General features: G+C 36.5%; 1 protein-coding gene across 3 annotated transcripts in view; it reads right to left on the minus strand.

Annotated features, from left to right (window-relative positions):
• The window catches only part of Pip5k1b (phosphatidylinositol-4-phosphate 5-kinase, type I, beta), a 294,854-nt gene that overhangs the window by 231,493 nt on the left and 35,659 nt on the right, over window positions 1-27,702 (minus strand). The window lies entirely within an intron of this gene.

Here is a 27,702-nt window from a genome sequence, read left to right on the forward strand (position 1 = left end):
CAGAAAGAAGTGTTGTTGATGATGTGGGGCTGTGTGACGCGGAGTGGGACTTCGCCTAGTCAGGGACAGCTTCCCTGAGGAAGGGACAACCTCCCGAAACCCAAAGAGCTAGGCCCACCGACGGCTTTGTAGAACTTTGCAGGAAACCGGAAGCGGGGGCTGCAGAGCTAGGTAGAAGGCGGGAACGGAGATCGGAGAAGTGTGGCCCGGTGAGACCGACGCCTGCCCTGACGAGGGGTGGTGGGGAGCCGAAACTGGGCTTTCTTGAGAACAGTGAAAACTCCACAGGTTTTCAAGCATGGGTAAAGTAGTTGGCTGGCTGCAGTCTGGAGAATAGATTATTGGGAGGGTAGAACCTACACGAAGAGGGCAAAGAACGGTGATTTACACCAAGGTGGGGGTGGGGGAGAGGAGATGAAGAGGATCGTTAATTTTGAGAACTATGTTGTCAGTTGGGGAAAAGACGCTTAGGATTGTACTACTATTTTACTTGCAGTCCTATTTCAGACACAAACATAGCTGCTTAATGTTCGGTATAAGGATTAAGGGAAAGGAAAACCAATAGGTTGTCACATCTTAAAAATAAAACCCATGTAATTAATGTAGAATTCTGATGCTTCAGTAAAAGTCCATTTTCACATATTCAACTTTTTTTTCCTTCATACGTACTATGTGGCAGGTCCTGTGCTAGGAAATGGGCCCTATTATGAGGGCATTTAATTTCTACGTGGAGTGATAAATAAGCAGTTTTCTGATGGTGGTTAGGAGCCTATGGCAACAGATGAGAGAATATGGGGCTAGGATTGTAGTAGTGGTGATGGTGAGAAGCAGATGGACTCAGGATATATTTCGGAAGTGGAATTAATAGTATATGAACATGGGTTAAATGTAGATGTGAGAGAAATAAGTCAAAGAGTACTCAGATTTTTAACTCAGACTGGGTAGATGGTAGTATCATTTATTGAGGATAGGAAAGGAGCACTTTTAGAGGTGTGGAAATTAAGAGCTCCGTTTTAGTAGGGTTGAGTTGAAGGTGGCTATTAGCTATCTGTGTGGCTCAGTGAACTAAAAGTTCGGTGATGTTTGCTCAGCCCCTTTTCTGAAGCTGAAGGAATTAAAGTCCTATGAAGATACAGGACATACTCAACATTACACAGCCTGGTTAATAGTGGGTACCAGTAGTAGAATCCACGTGTCTTGTTTTCTAGTCTTTCCGTTATCTCTTTATTTGAAGTCCTTGTAAAATATTCGTCCTGAAGATAAAATAGTCATGTCTACAGTTATAGAAACTGATTTAACTAATTTCCAAGTACCAGACGCTGCTGAAAGTACTTCACATGCAGTACCTCATATTATTGGCCCCATTTTGCATGGGAAACAGGCACAGATTAAGTAGCATCTGCAGATGAAAGCATGTGACAGGACCTGGACTCTGGCTCCAGAGTATCAGGATGATGCTGCCTCCTCTAAGTAGAGTAATAGGTATTCAAACCAGGATTCAAACCACTTCCATATAGCAGTTTTGTGAAGACAACTGTATTTGAGACAGGATTTAAAGACAGGATTTAACAGGGATGACATTTCATATAGAAATGGCAAATAATAAAATAGTTTGGCTGATACATACATGGAAAAGACTTAAGTGATGGGGAAAAGATTGGAGTTAAGAGTATGGAGATCTGAATGTCAGGCAGAAGTGTATATTTAACATGTGAGGCAATCGAGAGCTATTGCACATTTTGACAAGAGGAATGTGCCAGGTGTCATTCATGCACATTTCGATAACACGATTACTGTTGTTACTAGTAAAGCACAATGGTGGTGATAATTCCGTGAAATAAAACACCTATGTGCCATTTAGTTTTTTCCTAAACAGAGATCTTGGCTAGTTTCTCTGTTTATATACCTGTCCCTATAATCAGTTCTCTACCCAGTATTCAAGATAATCCTTTTTTAAAAAATGTGAATTACCACTTCTCTATTCAAAATCTTTTAGTAGATTCTCACCTCAAGAGAAAGCAGAGTTTATGGCAATGGTGTACAGACCCTCTGAGCCAGGTCCCTCCAGCTATTTTCCCTTCCACAACCTTCCTGCGAAATACAGAGGAATCTATACTGCCTTTCAGCCCACCCGGCACTGCCCCACCTGTATTACTCTTCATCTAGAGGATATCCACACTGCTCAATCTCTTCTAGTCCCTATACAAATAGCATGCTAAGAGGCTCTCCCTGACTTCCCTTATAAAAAGCACCAGGAGTACCAATACCAAACCTACCTTCCCATACTTCTAACTCTGCAATTATTTTCTTCCAGAGAACCATGTGATTTATCTCTATTTCTATCTTAATCTTACCTCTACCTTTATGTTTCTTGCCCCTGACTCTCTGAGAAAATAAGCTCCATTGAGCTCTGTTTTGGTTTATATGAACAGAATGTAGAATAAGACTTGCCATGGAGTATTCAGTGTTAGTTGAATCATTGTGTGAGTGAATGATAATGAAGGAATGAACTAACGTAGCTTTGTTCAAAAGGAAAGAGAACTATTATCTAAAAATCCAGCATAACAGGCTATTTTGGATCAATTACAGGAATTTCTTACTTTGACAATTCTTTTTCTTACATCAGGAATATTATTTTAGTTACACTGCCTTACAGCCCATGCAGGGAGGTTATTTGAAAGAATCACTATGTAAACCATGAAACTGAAGTGCCAAGTTTCCATTCTTTTTGAACCATATGCTGACACACTTTTGAGAAAATGAAAATGCTTAGTTCTGGGGATTCTAAGCAGTGTTTGATATACTGAGTTACTGCTTCCTCTTAAAGGAATCAAGGACAGATTTTTTTTTTTTAAATGGCAGCCATAAAATACAAGTTAATCTGTTGTAAATGAGTTATGCCAGAGGCAGGATCCAAGAGGCCTTCCCTGAGTCAATTCAGTTTAACTCTATGAATTAAATATTACACTTAGCTGAGATTCATGCTCCCTCTTACACCAAAAAACCAGACATCGATTCAAGAGTTAAACTTTATTATGATTCACATTAGGTTTTCTAAACTACCATAATGGATAGTTTCTTTTTAATTCCTATGGAAGTTTTTTCTTTTGGTTTCACATATAAGAGAATCCATATGACATGTAAGCTTGTTTGTCTGATTTATTTCACAATATTATGGTATAAAGATGCATTCATCTTCCTGCACATGACTCGTTTATCCTTTAAGGCAAAGAAGTACTCTATGGTATATAAATAACACCTTTTCTTTATCTAGTCATCTGTTGATAGACATACAGGCCACTTCCAAGATGTAACTTTTATGAATTGCACTGCTATAAACGAATGGAATTCTATTTTTAGTCTTTTGAGGAGTCTCCATACTGATTTTCATAGTGGTTGTACTAGTTTACATTCCCACCAACAATGTAGAAAACATCCATTTTCCCCCTAGCCTTGCCAGCATTTGTTCTTATTCGATTTCTTGATGATAGCCACTCTTCTGAAATAAGATAGACTCTCAGTGTTCTTTGAATTTGCATTTCTCTAATGGCTGGAGATACTGAACACTTTTTCATGTATTTATTGGCCATTTGCATGTCTTTTGAGAAGCTTTTAGTCACTTCAGTTGTCCATTTTTTGATTAGGTCTTTTTTGGGGGGGGGTTCTAATTTTTTGAGTTCTTGATATATTCTAGATATTAGTTCCCTGTCCATGATGTAGTTAGCAAAATTTTTTCTCATTTTGTAGGTTGTCTCTTCACTCTGGTTGTATCCTTTGCTGTATAGAAGCTTTTTGACTTGATAATATCCCCTATGGGTAATTTTTAAACTATTAAACTTTATGACAAGGCTGATTTCCATTTCTGAATCTATACAGAATAAATGTGAAACACACACATGGATTTTTATGAGTATAATCTGAGATGAGTAGCAAATATTTTAACATGCCATATTAACTAGTATCACAAACCTAAAGTGAAAGTATTGCAGAAGCAAACCACACTGTGAAAGCACAGGAACTTAAGAGTGCAACCACATAGGAAAAATGTTTGACAGTAACTATCAAAGAAAATATATGCATATCCTATGACTAAGCAGTCACACCCATGAGTATACACCCCAAAGAAATGAGTGCTTATTTCTACTAAAGACATATACAAGAATGTTTCTTACATTACTATTTGTATAAAATAATCCAAATGTTCATAAACAGTTGAATGAGTAGGTTATATGATGAAGTACTTTACACAACAGTATGGATGAGTTATGATATAATATTGGATGAAGGAAATCAAACACAAAAGAGTACATACTCTATGATTCCGTTTTATGCTGTGTAAGAACAGCAAAAACCAGCCTGTGGAAGTAGAAGTAAAGAACGTAATAAAGTTATGCTTATTACCGACCAGGCAGGATACAAGAAAACATTCCATATCCTGATCTGTGTGCTGATTACACAGGAGTACACATAAACATTCATCAAATTAAACATTGTATGTATTATATGTAAATATTAAATATATATCACTGTGAATAGCATTAGACCTCAGAATGTTATCAGTGTGGTGAAAAACAGCATGGGAACTAGGGGAATGTAAATAGAAAAGGGCAGAACAGGATACAGTGTACTTCAGCTGGAAAGAAGATACTTTGTGCAAACACTAACCACCAGTCCAAACTGGAATGCTGAGCTTCCAAATCTCTCCAACACACTGCATTATCAGTGGACGAGTAGCTTGCTGTTTTTGACAGCAGAAAAGAGACAGAATACATCTCTTAATTCTATTTCCTGGGGCTCTAAGGACCAACACCAGCAGCCTCTAGTAACAGGGAGGACTTGCCTGAGGTAAGTTAGAGATAACCAGAAGAAAAACTAGTTGGCCTGAGCCTTGTTCCTACTGTGTCTCAAAGCTAGTTACTTCTAGGAGGCCACGTTGGAGGAAATGAGACCCATCTTTTTGTCTTTTAGTTTCTAAACTTCAATCTTCGTGTATTCTGTGCAGCCAGAGTGAGCCAGATGCCTTTTCTGTGGTATCTTCCCAGCATAGTTCATGAAATGGAAGAGAAACTAGCATCAAAAGATTCAGTAGATGCTGTTAGCACACATTTGAAGAAGGAAAATTTTGTTGAAGGACACAATTCTAGCCACAAGGAACTTATTTTGTTATCACAATGAAAAGGAATTAGATGATTTCAGAAACTTATTATCCAGTCTACTTTATTGAAGGCCCACTAAGTGCAGACTCCGTGGCATCTACCTTCATGTTACTCAATCTAATCCTTCAAATATTAGCCCAATGGCAAGAATTAGAAAATCATGACAGAAGTTTACCAAAGGACTACTAACCCCTCTCAACTTTCACTTCTAATAGCAATTAAAAGCCATTACACCATTGCCCTGGAGCCCGTTCTTCACACAGAGGAATTAAGAGGGTAAGGGAAGCTTATAGCCTAGGCGCTCAGCAAAGTTCACACAAATAAATGTGAATTTAGTTACCTTGCTCATTTTTTCAAGAAGAGATATAAAGAAAGATATTAAATATTTAAACAGCCATCTATCTAATTATCAGTTACTATTCTCTTAACTCTTTGAGTAGTATAGAAAGTAGGCCCAGTGTCTCCTTGTTCCTCACTGATTCAAAATATTACAGGCAGTGTTCATCTTTTAGTGCTTTCTCCTTGGCACTGAACTCCTCCTCCTAGGCCATAATCCAGGATTATGCTTAGTATCACTTCCCATCATTATATGTTTCTGCTTGTCTGCTATCTTTTCCTTGCAGGGTTAATCTATTTGTCAAGAAGGAAAAAAAAATAGGATGACATTCAGATAATGCATAAAGTTAACTTTAAAACATGCACAGGCTGAAAACGTAGTTGAGTTTATATACCTGGGCTTTGCAGCTGGTTGGGTGCTATAGCTTGGACCTGAAATGTCCTCAAAGCTCTGTGTTTTGTTACAGGCTTGGTCACCAGCCTGTGGCACTAATGAGAGGTGGTGGAGCCTTGGGAGATGGCACCTAAGTCACGGAAGGTGTAGAGTTGAAAGGAATATTGGAACACTGGTCTTTGACTCTGTTACTCTTTGTTTCTTGGCCACCCTGAGATGAACAAGACTCTTCGGCCATGTACTGTGCTACCATAACCCAAAGCAAGGGGACCAACTAACTATGGACTGACACCTCTAAAACTGTGAGCCAAAATGAACATTTTCTCTTTATAAATTCATTACCTCAGGTGTTTTGTTACAGAAATGGAAAGCTGACACTGCACGTTTGGAAATTTCCTAAAGGGTCTTAACAAATTAGTACATTTGCTGTACCAAACCTGGAGTCAGTCTATTATACTTCCAGCACTGTGACCTTGGGCAAGTGCTTCAACTTCTTTAGGCTCACTTTTCTCACTTATGAAACAGAGAGACAGCCTCTGTGTTGTAAGAATCAAATAATTAGATTCCCTAATAGGCCTTGCACAGATTTCTTGCAATTAATGTAATCAGTACCATGATCACAGAGTTATCCTACCCTACTTTTTTTTTTAACCACCCAGTGGAATTCCTTTGTTTTCTCACTTTCAGTTTGATTTTGTGGAAGATTCTTCTCCATCTTTTTCCCTAAATCTTTAGTAATTTTAGAGCCTTATATGTTCTGTGGCCTAAGAAGTATTAATTGAAAGGCCATATTATAATCAGGTAGAGTTTCTGAAAAGGAAAAATGGTACAACCATATTTCTCCAGTCTCTGCTTTCTGACTCTGTCGTTTGATAAGAGATGGATGCCATGCGGCAGAGAGGCCATGGATGACTCTGAATGTGGCTGGACAGTGAATACTATTCCCTGCAGCCAGCCATTTGTTAATCCCCAACAACAGCTGCTGCCTTCCATGGTAGAGCTGAACTTTTCAAATGGGACTAATCCCAGAGGCTTATTCTTTTTTATTCATTTAAAACCCTGTTTTAAATTACTGCTGCCATGTTACTGTCCTTCCTGGTATATAATAAACTGAACAGGGAGGGACACACATTTGGCTCTGCCTGACAAGCAAGTTGAACTCAGCTTCTCTTTGACAAAATATGAAACATAATTGGAAGAACCTGGAAAATATATTCATATATATTTAAAACATTAAAAGTAACAAATTCTACTTATTTTTATATTACATTTCAATATAATTTTATTTAGTAATATATATATTACATTATTTGTCACCATAAAGAAATTTTTATTTATTCTCTTTAAAGTTAATTTTTTGACATATTTACATGCTATAAAATTCACACTTTTAATGAAGAGAGTTCACTGAGTTTTAACAAATGTGTAGAGTCATGTAACCACTGAAAATATCAATGTATTGTAGATAATGCATTCTGGGCTCCTTTTAAGATGCTGATAGAGATTTTTAAAACTTTCTCATTTGTAGACAAGCTTGTCTAATACTGAACTAAGCTTACATTCCTGTGATGTACCCTCACCTGATCATGGTATTTATTTAATGCATTGCTAAATTCTATTTGATGGTATTTTATTGAAAGGTTTTGTATCAATATTCATAAGCAAGACTATCTGCAGTGTACATGTACATACACAGGCACATGGCCAAACACACTACCTTTGTGATGTTCTATTATGAAGATCATTTTGGCATATTAAAAAACTTCAAAGTCTGCCTTTTGCTCTTTGTTTAGAAAAAAATGGAATAGTAGTGTGATCATCAGACTCAGGTGAGATGTTCTCATTTATACCAATGATCTCCATTTAAGCTCCCTTAAATAAATTTTATGTGGCCTTATATAATAATATCAATGTGCCCGAGTGTTGAAAGAATTTATTGAGGCTATCCAGGGCTTGAATTTAGAGAGCACCACTGGAGAACTCTTCCATTTCCTCCATGGTTACTGACTTAGGCTCTCCCTCCTGGGGGGTTACTTTGATAAAGTGAATTTTTCTAGAAATACCCATTTCATATATACCTATAGTGTTTCATAAAATAACAGAATATTTTTTGATTACTTCTCTTTTTAATATCTAAAATGGTCCATTTTTACTATTTCTGGTAATAAAGGAAGGTTTTAATTGTACAAAATTTCAAAAATACAGATTCATGGAAAGTAAAAGTTGAAAATTACCCACAGTCTCATCACCAAGAAATAATTACTTGTGATACCATTATGTAAACATCTCAGATTTTTATTTATCTACATAAGTGTGTGTGTGTGTGTGTGTGTATATATATATATATATATATATATACACAATGTTTATTAACTGTTTCCATGTGAACATTATTTTGACATCAATAAATACAGTCCACATCTTCAATTTCAATGGCTGTGAAGTCTGGCTACATCATAAACATTTTATTTATGCTTTTTACTATAAAGGATAAGTAGGTAGGTTAATTTTTAAAGACTAGTTTGAACAATGCTGCATTGCACACCTTTGCATACTCATCCAATTATAAGGCAGATTACTAAAGTAGAAGTGCTAAGACCAAGATGTATACATTTAAAATATTTTTGTTTATATGTAAATATATATATAATTATTTCTATATATCTGTTAATTTAAAAAGCAGAAAAACCCAAAAGATTTCTTGCAATTCATTTTTTATAGATATTCACTGGTGTAAGCATATGTTTTTAATACTAAATGAGACCGTAACATACATTACTTAGTCACCATGTTATGCCATATATTTCTGTACAACATTGTTCTATATAGTTACAAGTATTTGGTAGATTAAAAAAAACATACTTTGACTATTTGCTGATGAAAATTTAAGGTATTCCCAATATTCATTATAATAAAAATGATAGTCTTTGTTTGTTTGTTTGTTTGTTTTGAGACAGGGTCTCGCTATGCAGTTCAGGCCAGCCTTGAGCTCACTTTGTAGCCCAGGCTGGTTTCGAACTCACAAAGATCCTCTTGCCTCAGCCTCCCAACTGCTGGGATTACAGGCATACACTACCATGCCCAGCTGGTCTTTGTTTTTTATCCAATTATTTCCTTAGGCTAAATTCCCAGAGGTGAAACTGCTAGATCAGAGAGTACGTACTTCAAGGATTTTATAAGCATATCACCCTTGAGAAAGTCTACATCAGTTAACATTCTCAACGGATGTGAGACTGCTTGCGACTTCCACTTCAATATTGGTATTACAGCTCTTCTTAAATTTAGACAACAAAAAGCACTTTTTATTTTTTGATTTGCACTGTCAAAATTATTAACAAATTAGATATTTTTCATGTGTACTTTTTTCTTCCCAGTAAGTTATCAGTTACTTTATATGATCTGTTAGTATCCATCTATATACAAAATACCCACAATAAATAATTATCTCTTAAAATCTTAGGCCCTATTTTGCTGTTAAATTAAAAAAGGAAAAAGAGGGCTGGAGAGATAGCTCAGAGGTAGAGTGTTTACCTAACATGTGCAAGGCCCTGAGTTTAATCCCTAGCACCACAAGAGCAAAACAAAATAAGAAAGAATGAAATCAAGTAAGCAACCAACCAAACATGGCTTGTACTTTTAAAAATAGTTTTGCTGCTCTTGCTTGGAGTTTTGGGTTAAATTTATTCTGAGACAAGGGAAGACAACAATTTTTCCCATGTGGTATTAATAAAGATATGTATCAGGCATCACTATAAAATGTTTTACTAGAGCACCAAATTTATGATAGCATAGGTACACCCCCAAGTTTTCAGTATAGTGCAAGCATTTTAATAAATAATTCATTATAATACAGTCTTATCTCCAACCGCTCCATGGAACAGACCATCACTAGACAAGCTCTGTTTCATCACAATGCCAACATCTGTAATGCTAGAAATATTAAAAATTACGAATGCAGCTTTTCTTGGAGCTTTCATTTTTAAACAAACTCCCATTATGAACAATTGTGACTGATTTCCTTTGGAGTAAAAACTGGTGAATGCTAACTTTTTTCTCCTTTGTTAAACCGTTAAGAACAAATGACCTGCAAGTGAATTCAAGATAATGAGCAATGACTGTAACATTCCATCAAAGCATTTTTTGTTGAAATGCTTAAAAACAATATGCAGAATATGTGTTTCAAACAGCCATGAAGTTACATGGGGCTTCTCCACTTTTTAAAACTCCAGTTTTAAGATGAACCTATCAAACATTTAAAATGTCTTGGTACTTTTTAATAACTGCCTTTACAGAAATCAAGGTAATTATAATTTCAAACATAAAATCACTTTTTCTGGACATACATTTATGTTTCAGAGACATGAATAAGAAATCACACAATAAAGATGAGGACAAAAAAGATTAACTTTAATAACTACAACTAGGATAAATTCTTTGTCTTTATTAGCATTATTACTGTTTTGACACATTATTGCCAGATTTGTCTAACTTTGTAATGCTTGGTAGAATGTATAAGGTAACATAGTTTTAAACAGTAGTATGAAAATGCAGTAAAATAAATGCTTGAATTCCTAAAGCCAGTAGAAAGATACCCAAATGTTAAAGGTCTATGGTGATAATACCTTGAAAAAAGAATGTTTATCATTATACAAGTACAGCAACTTCATTAGACAAATCTTGTCCTCCCAACTCATGCTACAGGTACTTGAATATAATGAATTTGAAAATCTAGTGTAACTGATGATTAAAACAACAGTTTAGGAAAATAAGATGACACACAGAAATGTAAAGGCCATCCTACGGAATTAATAGCACTGCAAATTCCCCGGCAGTGGGTGGGCTTGGCTGACTACATGTTCTCAGAAACAAGCCACTGATTAGCTCCTGAACGCAATAATTAAATGAATATGATGGAGACCAATTTTTGTTGTTGAGATGAAATCAAACCCTAAAACATCATCAAGAGTAGCCAACCATAAAGAGAATCAAGATAAACTGGGAATTCATGCGCTGGAAGCACACTGAAACAAAGGTTGTGATTACAAAAAGCAAAAGGATGGGGGGATCAATGATGTTGGCAAAGGGGGTACCTGTAAAAGCAGAGAAGAGAGAAAATCAGAATGTCATCAGCCATTTCTAGGGAAAAATGGTGCCCTGACACAGATGCTGTGAAAATTCTCATTGCCTGGCAGACAAGGAGTAAATGAACAAGACAGATCCACTGAGTTGGCAACATCTGCTAAAACAGCCTTTCAAAGCATTCATCTGCATTTGCTCTGACTCTCCTATCTCTCACTTAAGAAACCATCTGATATTATGCAGGAGCTGAAGGAGGTTTACCAATGCATGGAAAAATATACACCACCTCATTGCTGTAATTATCAGAGTATGCCGAGTGGTTTCCATTTTGAATATAAATTGATAAAAATGGCATTTTTCTTCATCAGTCGCTCAGATGATTTTGAGTAGCATCTATCCATTCACCAGCATCTAGTCAGTCTTTCAAAATGATAAGACCCAGTTTATAACTCTATAAAACTTCAGAAAAATCCTTTGACAATTTCCCCAGCCAAGAGTATTACATCAGCCCTCCCTAGGGTTAGTTTTCCAACCTTAGGAACATGATTGTGACCATCATCCACAATAGCAGCTAATATTTGTTATGTGCCTTTGTATGGCAGGCCCTGTCTTGAGCATTTTAATTATAATATCTCATTGAAAATTCACAGAGGTAGTTTTGTCTACTAAATGAGGAACCAAAGCATAGAAAGGCTAACTGCTTTGCCTCATCACATTCCCATGAGTCTCACCCTTCTGTCATACTCAAGTGCAGCTGACCCACTCTATCTGCAAGTCCCACATCCATGGATTCAATCAAAAATAGAGCAAAAATACTCAGAAAAAAATACACCTGAACTGAGTATTTACAAACCTTTTTCTTTTCACTTGTCCTTAAACATATAGTATAACAACTATTTACATGACCTTGATGTTATGTATCAGGTATTATAAGTAATCTAGAGGTAATTTAAAATATACAGGAGGATGGTAGTAGTTTATATGCAAATACTTTGCCATTTTATATGAAGGACTTGAGCATTCACAGATTCTGGTAGTCTCAGAAAATTCTAGAGCCAGTTCCCCAGGGATATCGAGGGACAACTGTATTTACAAATCATGCAAATGCAGCATGCTTTTTAACATTTCTGTTCCTTTGCCCAGACAATTGGCTTGGCCCAGAAAGCCATCCAACTCTTCTTGCTTGACAATCTCCTATTGATCCTCTAAGATTCAGTTTAGGCAGAGAATTTGCAAGTACCCAGTCTATCCTAAGAAAAGTTAGATGCTCCCTCTTCTGTAGCCTAGTTACTCTATGTATCCACTCACAAAGCATGTGCCTGTGAGAATCTGGGCACCTGCACCTTGCAGAGCTGTGGGCTCTCTCTGGAGAATGCCAAGGTTTCACCAGTGTAAGGCTTCCTACTCCTCTTGCCACAGCTCCATGGGGTGCCATTCAGATGACTACAGAATGATGGACGTGGCAACTCTGAAGGTATTCGGTGTGGCAACTCTAGGGATAGTATCCTTATTGCCTTACAAAGGACATGGTACTGAGTAGGCACACGTAAGTGTTTTCTAGGTGGTTTAGTGGCTAAAACAAGGGATCACAATGAATGTGAAATGCAGCTTAAACACTGACCACTCCCTGCCCTGAAACCAATTTGTTTCCCACTAAACGTTTCATCAGGGAACATCTAAATGATACTGTCAAACTAAAGCTAGGAACGAGCATACATACAGTCAGAAAACCTCTGCTTTTTTGTTTCTCTACCAGCTTCCTGTGCATTTTCTTTAAATGTTAAGTGAATTTTGAAGATTTCCCTGTAAGCCTTTGATAATGGCATAATTAATCTGCAAATGGATTTGGCATTTCCACCAGAGATGTAAATAACTACAGTGAGAACCAGATATAAAAAGTCTATCCAAAAGAATGGTCTAAAATACAAATGAATACAGTCCAATTTTTGTATCTTACTGAGCATGTTCTCAAGAATGTTATGATTCGATATTCAGAATAACAATATTCCACAACTTTCAACCACCTGTTCAGCAAGGAGAAAAAACTGCACACTGAACTTTAGCAAACATTTAAGATAGCTCTCATTAAGAGTAAAAAAAAAAAAAAAAAAAAAAAAAAAAAAAAAAAAGCTGAGGCAATACATTCCTGTTTCCTTGCAAAGAACACAGTTTGTCTTTCCATGTTTCCTTGCAAAGAACAGTTTGTCTTTCCAGTGATAGGAAAATGGTCCTAGATATAAAGATCCTGGGTAGAAGATTCTTTTATGAACCTGTCACAAGTTATCAGCTTTAAGAAACAGCTGGAGATAAAGGCAGGCTTCAATGGAGAGAAATTCCGTAGTTATTGTAGGGTACTGGTTAGTCTGAGTTTCTTTAGTTCACTCATTGTATTTATTAACTAACTCAGAGTGGGAAAAGCAAGTAGAGGTACAAAAATTACAAGTTCTGAAATTGTTGGTTGAAACTCTGAAAACTCAGAGACACAGCAATGTGACAAATTAATGCTCCCCTCAAAGATGCCCAGGTCTCAAGCCTATGACTATGCTATTTTACATAGCAAGGGGGCAGTAAGGTTGTAGGTGTAATTAACGTGCTAATCACTTCAGCTTGAGATAAGATTATCCCAGATTATCTGATAGTCCCAGTGTAATCATGAGGATCCTTTAAATGGGTGAGGAAGGCAGGAGATTCAATGTCTAAGTAACGCAGTATGAGAAAGACTCGACCACTACTGCTGGCTTTGAAGATGGAAAGAGGCTGTGAGCCAAGGAATGCAGTTGAACACCAGAATCCTGAAAAGACAAGAGGAGAGATTCTTCCTCAGAGCCTCCAGAAAGAAGGGAGCCTTGTGAACTTCCTAATTGTATTACACTGAGACCAATTTTGGGCTTCTGAGCTCTAGAACTGTTAGACAATATATTAAGCCACTATGTAGCAGTAATAAGAAATGAATGCAGGCAATTTCAGGTGAGGGAAGATATAAATTATGTGTATAAGCACGTGAATATTCCTCAGGAGACTGAAGAGCTTCTGCAAACTACCATACCTGGTGTGGTCACTCTCTTCTCTACCATAGCACTTCACAGCACCCTATTTTACAGAAATGGTCTCAAATACATTCATATTGGTGTGCAGTTTTGAGGCTCTGTGCATATAAAATTTATAATATTTTTAAGGGCCATAAAGACCACAGAAAAGAATATCTAATCCATTCTCTATAGTGAAGACATCCAGGCCAGACTCTAAGATATACGGTTAATGACAGAGCCAAAATAAGAGTCTCACTTAATCTCAATCTCTCCCTCTCAATCTCTATCTCTACCTCTCCCTCCCTCCCCACTTCCCTCTCTCCTCTCTCCTCTCCCTAAGGATAAAATGCTGTGCATAAAACTAAAAGCCACTGTCTGTCAGATTACAGTCTCCTTTAGGAAACACACATGTATTTCAGGTAGGTAGAAAGTCTTCAATAGGAACATTTAAGAATAGAACTCTTTAGAATGGTTTAGAAGATGTCAAAATATCTGTATCACCCGCCAGAAGAACTTGGCTAACATGAGACATTGGTATGTGTGTACTTATTTTTACCACATTTATATGTGTGCATGTTTTAGTATATTTCTTATATGCTAAGTATTTTGCTACATTTTGCTACATTGTTTGCTACATTTTGTCACAGTGCTTCAACCAAAATAGACATGGTTTCTTGGACTCGTGGAGCTTACAGTCTTGAGGTAAGGATTGAGAGGTAAGTATGAGGGGTCTCTGTTAACCAAATCTGAAGCTGCAATTGAGAGAAAGATTTCAGGAGAGTGAGCTGACCTCCATAGTTTGTTCATGGCTCATGAACTATTTTTAAGTCCTAACAACTAGATAGGTCAGTGATGCATTTCAAGAGTTGCAGGCATGAGTTCTTTCCATGGAGCTCCAGCCTCAGTAGCTAAGAAATGCAACTGGAATCTGAAATAATTTAGATTCCACTTTTCATTGTTTATCTCATTGCCTTCCATTGGAATAGCCCAGTTTGTTGTCTGTCGGCTTTGCACTGAGGACTTCTGTTTACCTGCTCCAGACTGGAAAATATATTTAAAATCACTTTTTTCCTCCAAGGAAGTAGTCTGGCAATAACATTCTCAGTCCTGATTAACTCATACGTTTTATGGATTTGTGGGGAGTATGAGGTAAAGCAATGATCTAGTAAGTGCTTCCTCTCAATTGTCATTTAACACTTAACTCATTCAAAAAGGGACCTATGTTTATGGCTGGCTTATATGAGCTGTGCCATGGATCTGAGATTATAGGTAGCCACAGATATTTTGCACACCAGAGTGATTTATGCCTCTACATTTATTCCTGTTCAAGGAGTTAAACCCTTAAAGGAATTTCAGATCTCTTAATAGCTTAACTAAGGTGATAAAAAGTGTAGCTTCCAATGAATCCCGTTTGCTGCTTGAAATATTCCTTTTTATTTTTTGTAAAGCCTTACCTTAGACCATTGCTATCCACTAGAAATTCCATTGCTAGCCACACAAGTAATTTCTTGGTAGTCATATTTTAATTTTTAAATTTTTTTAATTTATTTTTTTCTTCCGGTACCAGGAATTGAACTCACGACCTTGCGCTTGCCAGGCAGGCACTGTGCCGCTGAGCTAAATCCCCAGCCCCTGGTAGTCATATTTTAAAATGTACAAGGAATAGAGATGGCATAGGCATGATGGCACACACTTATAATCCCAACACTCTAGGATGCTGAGGCAGGAGAACTGCAAGTTCTAGTCCAGCCGGGACAACTTAGGACTCGTTTGAAACAGGATTCTGTTACAAAAGTAAAAAAGAAAAAAAAAAAAAAGAGGGAGAATTGAGAATATAGTTAAATATCAAGGCTGTGGGTTTAATTCCTAGCACTACAAAAAAGTAAAATTTTAACGTTTTATTTAACTCAGTATATAAATATAGCACTTAGCATGTAGTCAATAGAAAAACTAATGAGAATTTTTTTCTACTATGTCCTCAAAAGTTTCTGTAAAAGTACACTTAGTGTGTATCTCATTTCAGATGCTAAATTTTCAGTGCAAATACTTGATTATATTTATACATTCTGAAAATCTTAGTCTTTTAATTGGAGTGTTTAGAACATTTATATCTAGTTTAATTTTTTGACATATTTGGGTATAGGACTATTATTTTTTGTTGTCTGTTTATTCCTTCTATTTTTTATTCCTTTTTTTTTTCTGTGTATTGCCCTCTTTTGGGTTACTTGTATACTCTTTAGTATTTCATTTTATCTATTTTTGGCATACTCTTTTTTACATTTTTTTGATAATACACATACTCTACTCTACTTTTAATGGTCTATTCACAGTGTCTTACCATTTCAATGGGAATGTAAAAACCTGAGCACATATGTTTTTACTGCCCCCCTTTTATGATATAGTTATGACATATTGTTACATTTACATGTATTGAAAGCCTCATCAGACAATATTTTACCATTTTCTTCCAGCTTATACACATATCTGATAGCACCAATGAGTTATCATTTCTACTTTTCTGCCTTCACTTCAGGTGTCCCACGTTCCTTTCTAGCATTACTTCAGAACTTTTAGCAATTTTCTCAGACTAGGTCGACTGGCAAGGAATTCTCTCAGTTATCCTTCATCTGAGAAAATTTGAAAAATATTTCTGCTGGATGTAGAGCTCTGGGTTGACAATCATTTTCTCTTTAAAAATGTCTCACTGGCTTCTGGCCTCCACTATGAGAAATCCACAGCCATTCAATCACTGTTTCTCTGTAGGTGATGCATTATTTTCCTGTTTTTATTCCATTTTGTTTTCATCTTTGGTTTTCAGTAGCTCGGTGATGATGTGTTTCAGTGCAGATTTCTTTCTGTGTATTCCGTGGGGGTGATGGGCTTCTTGAATCTGTAGAATATGCCAATTTGGGGATCTTATGCTATTACTTATTCCAATAGTGTCCCGGTGCCATACTCATTTTCCCTCCTCTTCTAGAACTCTTTAGTGTCTTTGCAGACACTTTCATTTTTAAGCACAATGAAGCAGGAACCAGATCTATTCCTTTTTGCCAGCTTAGTGGAATTTCAAATCCTGGACTTTTTCCTGTACGTTCCTGCCATTATTACAGTCACTATTTACTCTCACAGTCCTCGAATAGCTGCTCCTTGCATTCTGGCCAGGTTTTATAACTGCATTCAGTGGAAGGGTCGGGTGAAGTGTATTTACTTCATCTTATCTGGAACTGGAATTTCTTGACTATATTTGGATTTCACAAAATTTGCAATACTCAATTGTTCCAAATGTACTTAAATGGTTTCCACTAACTAAAGTGAACATCCATTTTTAAATTCAAAGTAAACAACGGTGAAAAGTTAATCAGTCTTTAAGGGCTTATTATTCACATGTGGACATAGGTTATTCTCTTGGACAGAGCAGCATTAGAAAGTCATATAGAAGAAACTTATAAGAAAGAGCAAGAGTATAACCAGCGTATGACCATCCTCTGCTACCAAGTCTCTCAGAAAGCAAGAGGAAGAAACTCAACACGGTCTAACACCTTTCTTAGCAAATAAAGACTCCCAAATGTTTTTAGTCTGGATAAATCAGAGCTGAGTTTGATGAAGTAACATTTTAAAAGTTTTTTATCTTTGAATTTTTCTGTCTTGGCCAATAATGCCAAAATCTTTCTCTTAAAACTCTTCCCTATCATAAAATGTGATATTGTTACTAGAATGGCAGTCAATTTAGTAATGCACTGCCGAATACTATGGCCAGTAGCTACTAGCTACAATGGCTATTTAGTAATTGAAATGTGCAACTGTTGTGGTAAATTTTAATTAAAAAAATTTTAAATAATGCTAGTTTCTGTTATTGGGAAATGTGGAAATATGTTGGAACAATATGGGAATATGAATATACTCTTTAACTGTAAGGTTTATGAAACCTAAATACAGAACAAACATTTCTGGTGAAAATATAGTACCTAAATTGCTAAGTTCTATGAGAATAAAAATTATTGGAATTCTCAAACTATATGTCAAGATTAAAGATAAAAGAAAATTCTTTTCTAATTTTGTTTATTTTTAATCCATTGTAATACAAAGAGGGTTAGGACAAAAAGATGTTAAAAATTGTCCTCAGTATTTTCTTGGTTCATCGGTTGGCTTTTAATTTACAGATGACCTTGTAAACTCAAAACTATAAACTGAGAATGAAAACACAGACTGCATAGCAGACATGATACATTTTTAGATGTCTGTTTTTTTTCACAAATGTGTCAGACTGACAAAAATAAGAATACAAGGCATTCACGATCCCTTCAATTAAATTTGTGAATCAAGTCATCCCTTTCCTTGGTTTTGGTAACAAAAAGAATCAGCTATGAGTTTCTAGAATTAATATTAATTATAAATGGAGAAAGACATGCTGATGTGTCAAACAGGAGTCCTCGAAGCATTTATGTAAAATATCAAATAGCCAAAGACCCTTTAAAACCTCCCTGGGATTTAGTCTTAAGGATAGGATAATGTATACAACCTCTTCTTCATGGTATTCTTGTGTACATCAGGAATGAGTCCACCCTGTTAATACACTGGAATCAGTGTCATCTGACTGAACAAAGATGGCAAAGAGATATCTACACTCCAATTTAGGGAGTGTGGCCAGCTGTCACAGGCCACCCAGTTGCTCAGAGAAAAGAAATATTTTGTTCAGGGACCTTAAGCTCCCAAAGGTCAGGCAGGATGATCTCAGCTTTACTCTCTAGACTCTCCAAAGATACATGGGTCAGTGTGGTTCTGCAGACTGTGAGTGGACCCTGCAGAAGTCATCCTGGAATTCATCCTCAGGGCCTGCCACCTCTAAGCCTGCACACACCACCTCTCAATCCAGACTGCAAATTAGTCTAACAGTCTAATTTTCTCATTTAAATGCTGTATATCTGGGAAAAACATGTGATGGTAATGATCAGATAAAAAAACAGTATACTCACCTATATATGTGGTGTGGTAACATTACCTAGACACAAGGAGAACATCTGTGAATGCTATCAGTGGTTCTCTCAAGGGGCAGGGTTATATTCCTTATACTTTTCAATATTTCCCACCTTTTTAGGGGGAAGAATCTTGTATTACATATAAAGCGCAACTTAATCATGTTTTGTACAAGGAGTCTACAAATTAAGATGGGGCAATATCTAAGAAAGTAGATGACTGTATTCTGGATGAGTACCCTCCTTTGACAATAGCACCAAATACATTTTGTAAACTGCTTGTGATGTATCACGTGGTGGTACACTCATCAGTGTACTAACAGCATCCCCATGCTGCTTACCTCCCAGATAGGTTCAGTACTAAAAGCAAAAGTGAATTATTTAGGAAAGTAGCCTTCAAGCAGGGCACAAGAAAACAAATACTAGTTTCTCTTATAAAGATAAGTACAAATTTCAACTTTTCAATTGTATTGTATATCTAGAGTCTTGATAATTCTGGGTGAAGAATTAAGACTTTTCACAGTGCGTGAATTTTTGATCCACTTTTCTAAGGTGACTAGGATACATTTCATATTCCTTCTTATAGATCTTTCAATGTTTAGCAGGACAGAAAGGCACCAGTCATTTAGAATCACAATAAAATGTGGTTCTTTATGTGCTTGGTATTTCACCTTGAAGTCACAGAACTCCAGGCAAATACAGAGCTGCCTTTTCTCAGAGCTGACGTGTTTTCTTCCTTTTTTTTTTTTTTTTTTTTTTTTTTTTTTTTTTTGGTTTTTCTCCGGTACTAGGAACCGAACTCACGACCTTGCGCTTGCCAGGCAGGCGCTTTGCCGCTGAGCTAAATCCCCAGCCCCTAGAGCTGACATATTTTCAATGGAGTGCTTTGCTCTTAAAATTAATTCACAGAACTCTTTTGATTAAAAAAAAAAAGAACTCTATTGATTTTATTTATTAATACCTTTTCTGCCATGTATTGCAGATATTTCTTTCAGTTTGCCTGCTTTTCAGCTTTATGTTTAGTAGCTACATTTTTCTCAAAGATTTACATTTTTGTGCTGTCAGATTAATATTTTTGTCTATGATTCTGGTCCTTGTCATGATTACACATTTCTCTTCCATTCCATTCTTATAGATTACCTTAATTCCCTCTAGTATTTTTGTGGCTTCATTTTTCACATTTAAATTATACTATATCTGAAATTTAGTTTTGTGTAAGGTGAGTGGAATTTAACTTTTTCTGTCTCCAAATAGACAGCTAACCAACCTGATTTAATAATCCATCCTTTCTGCACTAATTTGAACTTCTCTATTGATTGTACACTGAGTTTTAGTCTATTGTTTTACATTCAGTTCAGTGAGAGTAGCATAGGCTTCAACTAATGTAATGATAAAACATTTTAATATATGGTAATACAGGTTTTTATCTATATGTACATCTTTTTTCCCTAAATTTTCTTACGTATTCTTGAAGATCATTCTTCAAGAAGTGGAGAATCATTTTGTCAAATCCTAGATAAAACTTCTAATGGTATACTAATTGTAATAGACATAAGATTTTAAAATTTATTTTGGGAAAACTGTCATCTTTATAATTAACCTTTAATATTCAGCAGAATGATGTATCATTTTATTAATATAAGTTTTCTTTTATGTCCCATTGTAAGGTTGTATGGCTTTATTTATGTTGACTTTGTATACTTTTCTTTAAATAAACTCATGTTTAGTATCTTTTCTTCATGAATATGAAAGTTATCCCATTATATTTTCCAGCTGATTATTTCTAGAAATAAAGGAAACTTCCAATTTTTGTACAGTGCCCTTAATTTTTTTAAGTGATTCTACTGACTTTTATCAGTGGATTATCATGTTATTTTTAAATAATGTTAATTTTATCTTCCAGGTTACATCATTTTAAATTGGTTTACTGCCTTAGGTCACACATAAGTTGTGGTTTTCTTCCCATAGTACTTTGGCAATGCCAGTTTTCTTCCTTCTCCACATCCGACATTTAAAAATAATGTTACTTATGTGTGACTTCCCATGACATACGGTGTGATCAAAATATATGATAAACGTTTAAATTTTTAAAATTCATTTCAGTAAAAGATACACTGCCATTAATCCTTCTCATAATATTCCCCCTCACTTTGAATACACTGGCAAAGAATGATCAAAAAATAGTGTTTAAATTTTTAAAAATTTATTATAGTCAAATACATATTGCCATTACTGTCCCTCCTAATACTCATCCTTGCTCGGAACACATTTATCCCATGTTCTTGTCACTTTCTGAAGCAGTTCTGGTGGTCTTCCTTTGTGAGTGTCTCTAGTTGCACTGTTGTAGCTAATTTGATGTCCTACATTGATCAAAAACATTGACCTTTCATGGCCATTTTGAATTTGGGTAAGAGCCAAAAGTTGCCTGGTGCCAGATCTAGTGAATAAAGAGGATGAGAGAATATGCTATAATGTTTCTAACAAGCCTGCATTTCCATTTGATGATACTCAGCAGCAGCATTCACCATGTTTTTTATTGGTCCTCATAAAATCACTCTCAAAAGAGGACTCCAAAATTGCTTCAGGAAGTGGCAAGAACAATGGGATAAGAGTGTTTGAAGCAAGGGGGTGTGTTTTGAGGGAGATTAATGGCAGTGTATCTTTTACTGTAATAAATTTTTAAACATGTGAACATGCATTAATATCTTGATCATCCCCTTGTATGTTACTTTTCTAGAAAGGAATTTGGCAATGCACACCAAATACCCTAATATTTTATAACCCTGCTGACCTAGTAATTGCATTTTCAGTAATTTGCCTCAAGGAAATACCGTGGATATTTAAAGCATATTCATAATATTTAATGACTACTATAACAGATTTCTAATAGTTATAATTTATTTACTTAAATAATTACTTAAAACACAACCATTAAAAATGCTATGCAAGGCAATTTGAGACAGAAAAAAATTCATCCTATCTTAAGTGTTTAAAAAGCACAGCCTCTATCATTCTGTTTTTAAGAAAATCTGCAAGTAAATGCAAGCAGAAGTCTAGAACATATCAAAATCATGTAAATTTGATATTGTGAGTAGCAGGGTTGTCAGAGTTTTTTTTATCATTTATATTTTATAAATTATTTTATCATTTATATTTTATAAATTTTCTACAATGGGGCATTTATTCCTTTCATGCCAACTAATATGTAATTTTTAGGTAAAATAGATGTACAGCAGATCTTCCTGGGAGAAGACAAAGGAAAGATGGAATGGAACTGGTAGATTCCAGGATTCGTTGGACTTAGTCAGTAGGCTCAAATACTGCACTTTATTGTTGCTGAATAGTTAATGCTCATGTACTTTCACATATTTTTTTCTACCTTTCTGCTCTCCTTGAGTGATGTTTGTTTCCCCATTTATTTTCACTTAAAAAAATACCAAAACCAAATCCCCAGACAAAAAACCTAGGTTGTTGGAGACACAACTGCTGTCCTCATTTTTAGGTTCCACTGCTAGTGTTTCTGCTTCCAATCCCCCATCCCTCTTAAAGTTTCTATTCTCATCCAGCCACACTCTAGTATACTGAACTTTAAATATGACAGGTCGCTTGTCTGCACTCTAGATGTGGCGTTTTCCCAGCCTTCCATAGCAGTATCTGTTCTTCCGCTGTCCATTTTCAATCCCATCATGAAAACGGTGTGAAGAGCAATTAAGGTTTATAAACAGAAACTACATTTTAAGTGAGCTCAAAACAAACCTACCAAGTAATCAGGGAATTGAGAAGTAGAACAGAAAGAGGCCTCAAAAACACATCTAGCCTGTGCCCTGACCCTTGGGACGGGGAAAACATTATTCTCCTCATTTGAGAGATGCAGTAAGAGAAAGTCAGAGAACTGGCTAAAACACATCTTGCTAACCATGGCAAAAGAGGGGGTTAAACTGAGTCTTATGGTTGGTTTCTAGAAGCACGATTTCTCTGTAGTAACAGGTTTCTTGGATTAAAAAAAAAGGTGAAAAGTAAAAGAAGAAGGTAACCAAACTACATTACAATTACTCTGATGGAATACACATTTTTACAGACATTAATTTAAAAAGAGCAACACCCTGTTCCTAACCTGTTCGGGTCTTGGTTGCTCATCTCAGAGCAAGGTAAGCTTGAACATCTCTAACACTGTGCAGGTGAACTCCATTCCCAGTAACGTACTACATTTTAAAGTTATTGGCAACTCAGAAAACAACACACATTCAATTCACTGAACATTTACTGGGCATCTGTTATTGGCAGGATACTGTGATGATACAGCTTTGACCTCTATTTGTGTTATCAATATTGCCCACAAAATTCTAGAACAGAACTAAATTTGATAAATGAGTGAACGGGTATAGAGAGCTGGATATACTGAAATATAGAACTTTTAAAACATAAAAAAGTAATTCTCTCTATATACAAAATATAAAGGATGATATATAAAACACAGGACCATAATAGTCTTTAATAACTCTTTTGAAGACTAGATGAGGAAATGAAGAAGTCAATTCATTTAATAAATACTAAGGCGAAATTCACATAACATGTAGCATGTTCACAATGCTCTGCAACCACTCTCCTCCTAGTTCCAAAACCTTTCAAGCAGTGGAGCAGTGTATGCCAAGTCTGCACCAGTCCTGATCCTGATCACTTCCCAGTGAAGCCCATGACTCGTTCGGGATCTGCTCAGCGTTATTGGGTAACTGGTCTACTGCAGCTTCATTTAATAAGCATCTATGAGAGTATTTACCCACAAAGTGAAGAGCTATATAATTACCTGGAAAAGTCAATCTATGCAGTCATTCACAAGAACTAATCACGTTTTTTAAATAGCTGGACTTTTATTACCTGAATTACTTACTATCCCTGTCCTCTCATTTCAGTCTCCCTTTGTGTATGTTCACATAGATTACTCAAAGTGGGTCCAAGGCCTAAGCTCACAAAAAATGAGTTTAGAGGATTTCTATATAGACTCCTCCTTTGGCAGGCAGGGTTTATTTGAGAAAGCTAGCATATGTGAAACTGATAATTACTGTATACTTCACAAAGATTCCAACTGCTATGAATATTTATTTACATAGTACCTTTTATGTTAATAACAAATTACTCCCAACATTTCTGAGGGTTTATTATGCCCCTGACATAGGTCTACTTGCTTTCAATACGTTATTTCACTTAATCTTTACAGTGGTTGTGAGGGTACTGGGGCTTAGAGATTAAATGACTTCCCCAAAGCTATCCACTTTATAAGTGGATATCCAGAAATAAAAAGGTCTGTTTGATATATTTAAAAAGAAACCCATCCTCTTATCTGCAAGGCATACTCCTTCCCTAAGACAGCATTGCCAATGATCCCTGAGCCATTTCTATGAAAAATTCTCATTTTTCATATGAAGCAGCCAGGATAAACCAAAGCTGTAAGGCTTAACTTTGAAAAGTCCTCTCAGACAGTGCTGTGGGGAAGAACAGAGCGTTTATATTTTTCGAAAGACCCAGATGTTCCAACTGCTGCTCAGGCAAAACTGCCTTAGCAAACGCTGGTATTTTCACTTATCCATGTGGAAATATGCAAAAGTTTCCCACCCTTTTTAATACCACATCTGCCCCCTGGTGTCACCCTCAGCACTCCTAACCCTCACTCAGCCTAGACTATTTGTCTTTCCACCCTCCTATCATCTAACACATTATCTCACCGAACATTTATTATTATTTATTATTACTACTACTGGTACTCCTAAAGTTCCCTGAGACTAGGGATTTGTTTTATTCACAGCTATGTCCCCGGTGTTTAGAGACACAATGGCCTAGACCACCACTGGGGAACATTCCTCTTCCTTACAAAAGGAGATGATGGTATCTATTCACAACACTTTCTAACATTTCACCAAAACCTGCTAAATGCTGCTAAACACTTCCCACGTTTGCATGGAGACACTGACACATCCCTAAGGGAATTCAGCAGCTCCATCATTGAAAAGAAAGCTGTAATTATAGAATAATAGAAATATCACTGACAAATGGGAGGAGCTTAGCTTGTTTTTACACTTTACCCAGGGTATTATACGAAGAATTAGGTGAGTTAGTGTGACTGACACGCGATCTGTAACCTGAACCATGGTTCCTTTACTCCTAGGCACAGGGTTGGGGAGCTGGGGGAAGGTCAGGGTGGATGAGTGTGGGGTTGCTTAATTTCAAAACATACATTGGCCTTTATAATATAAATTACGATTTGGAAAAAATCTTTAAATGCTGGTTAATTCTGTAATAGAAAATAGTATGATGAGCCGGGGTGGAAGATCATAGGTTGGTAATTTTCATTTATTAAACACTTTACTAGGTACCAGGCATTGTTCTGAGGCCACCACTTATATCATTTAAATTGCCTTACCACAACCCTGTGGTATAGGTACTAGTACAGTTTTACAGATAATGTAATTGATGCTCAGGGAGATGGTCTAACCTGCCCATGACCACATAGTTCTTAATGATGGAGCTGGGATCAAATCCAGGAGTTCTCTCTAGGTTAGTGATTCCCAGTAGAGACTGATTCTGTCCCCCACTTCATATCTGACAATGGTTGGAGTTACAACTTGGGGGAAGGTGCGATGGCATCCCACAACACTGGCCATAGCTCCACAGCACAGCATCATCTGGCCCAAAATGTTACTAGTGCCAACACTGAGAAACCCCGCTCTACCAGTGAAATTCTTTATCACTATTCTCAAAGTCTGAGAAATGCCACATTTGATACAAAGACAGAAGGGAGGGAAACAAAGTAACGTACAAGTTCCAGGTCATTATAAGTTACCTTGAAAAGGAACTGCATTAGTTTCCTGGGGCTGCTATAACAAGTCACAACGTATCTAGTGGCTTAAAACTTCAGAAATGGCTGGGTTTGGTGGTACATGCCTGTAATCCCAGGACTCAGGAGGCTGAGGCAGAAGAATCAAGAGTTTGAGGCCAGCCCAGCCTACAAAGCAAGACCTGCATCAAAAAACTGAAACAACAAAACAAAACAAAAGATTAAACTACAGAAATGTGTTCTTCTATAGTTCTGGAGACACTGGGCTGACATGGAGGTGATAACAGGCCACACTCTCCTTGGAGGCTCCGGGGAGAATCCCTCCATTGCCCCTTCCAGTTTATGATTCCTGCCAACCTCAGCACTCCTTGGATTGTGACCACAGCACTTCAGCCTCTGCCTTTACATCACCTTCTCTGTGCGTCTCTATCTAGAGCCTCTCTCTACCTCTCTCTTACTAGGATACTTATGATGTCACTGAAGACCCACCTGGATAATCCAGGATGATCTCTTACAAATTCCTTCATGTCATCACATCCAGATATTTTTTCTAAATATGTTTAACATTTACAGGCTTTAGGAATTAGGTGTGGTTATCTGTGGAGCCCACAAGTGACATTATTTTTCCCATTTATCCAAGATAGAACTTAAAAGTCATGTGCCCAAGGACAAATGGCTAACAAGTGGTGGGATTTGAACTCAGCTCTGTCTACCTTGAAGCATATTGTCCTTTCTTCATACTATGCCTACCTAAAGAGGCTACAGAAAGGATCTTAAACCAGCGAGTCCCAACCTCTGAGTGGGGTCTACTGCAAGAAGACAATGAATCCACATATGTTCCAAATATCACCTGAAAAATTCATGTCACATGAATGCCTATGATGTAGGGATCTCGAAGATATTTTTGTGAACTTATTATTTCCTTCACATCATTTAGTGAACATTTCTTGTCTCCTGGGAGGTGCTGATTATGTAAAGAATTACCTATAGTCCTTATACAGAACTGCCTACCACCTGCCTCCTGAGTTTCAAGTAATATGCAACAAATTACAGCTTTAACTGCACATGTTCCTATAGCGTTTGTACTTTATTTTGGGCTAAAATCTCATGCTTGCTGTGAGAGGAGGTTATTGCCCGTGGGGGATGGATATAGTGGGGCTATGTGTGGGTGAACGCTGGAGTTTTCATAATCCCCTAGAATATTTTATGGCTAAAAATACTGGGTATTCAGCTGTACAAAGGAACAAAGTATTGATACATGCTACACTGTGGCTGAACCTTGAAAACATTATGCTATGTCAAAGATGCCAGACACACAGCACACGTGTGGGATGATTCTAGATATATGAAATATCCAGAACAGTTAAAGCCACAGAAACAGAATGCAGATTAGTGGTTGTCTAAGGCTACAGAGAATAAGGAACGGGGAGTGACTGCTTGGTATACATGGGGTTTTATTTTGGAGTGATAAAAAGTCTTGGAGTCAGAGAAAGGTGATGCTTGCCTCTACTTCTTAACGTGAAATGGTTAATCTTATGTTCTGTGCATTCTACCTGAATAGAAATAAACAAATAGAGCCCTCTATGCTAAACAAACTCTGGGCTAATGATCCATTTCTTTACAATGTAATGTTAAACTACGGTCTGGTTTCGATTCTAAAGTACTGATTCATAGCCAAGATATTATGGCTTACTTTATACTACCTGGGACAGACTCTGTCTTCTAATATTCTGCTTTTTGGATTTTGACAAGAAGGTTTAGAGAAGAACAAATTGGATAGTTTTAAAACCAACTTTAATTTTTGTAACTAAAACAATATTTGCTGTAAAAATAATTATGCTAAAATTTATAATAAAGTCATACTGAGAATAAAAACTTTGCCTTTCCCTCTCCTAAAATTACTTGC

This window comes from Chinchilla lanigera, unplaced genomic scaffold, assembly GCF_000276665.1.
Source record: "Chinchilla lanigera isolate Chin_1 unplaced genomic scaffold, ChiLan1.0 scaffold00033, whole genome shotgun sequence".
In the NCBI taxonomy this organism is placed as follows: domain Eukaryota; kingdom Metazoa; phylum Chordata; class Mammalia; order Rodentia; family Chinchillidae; genus Chinchilla; species Chinchilla lanigera.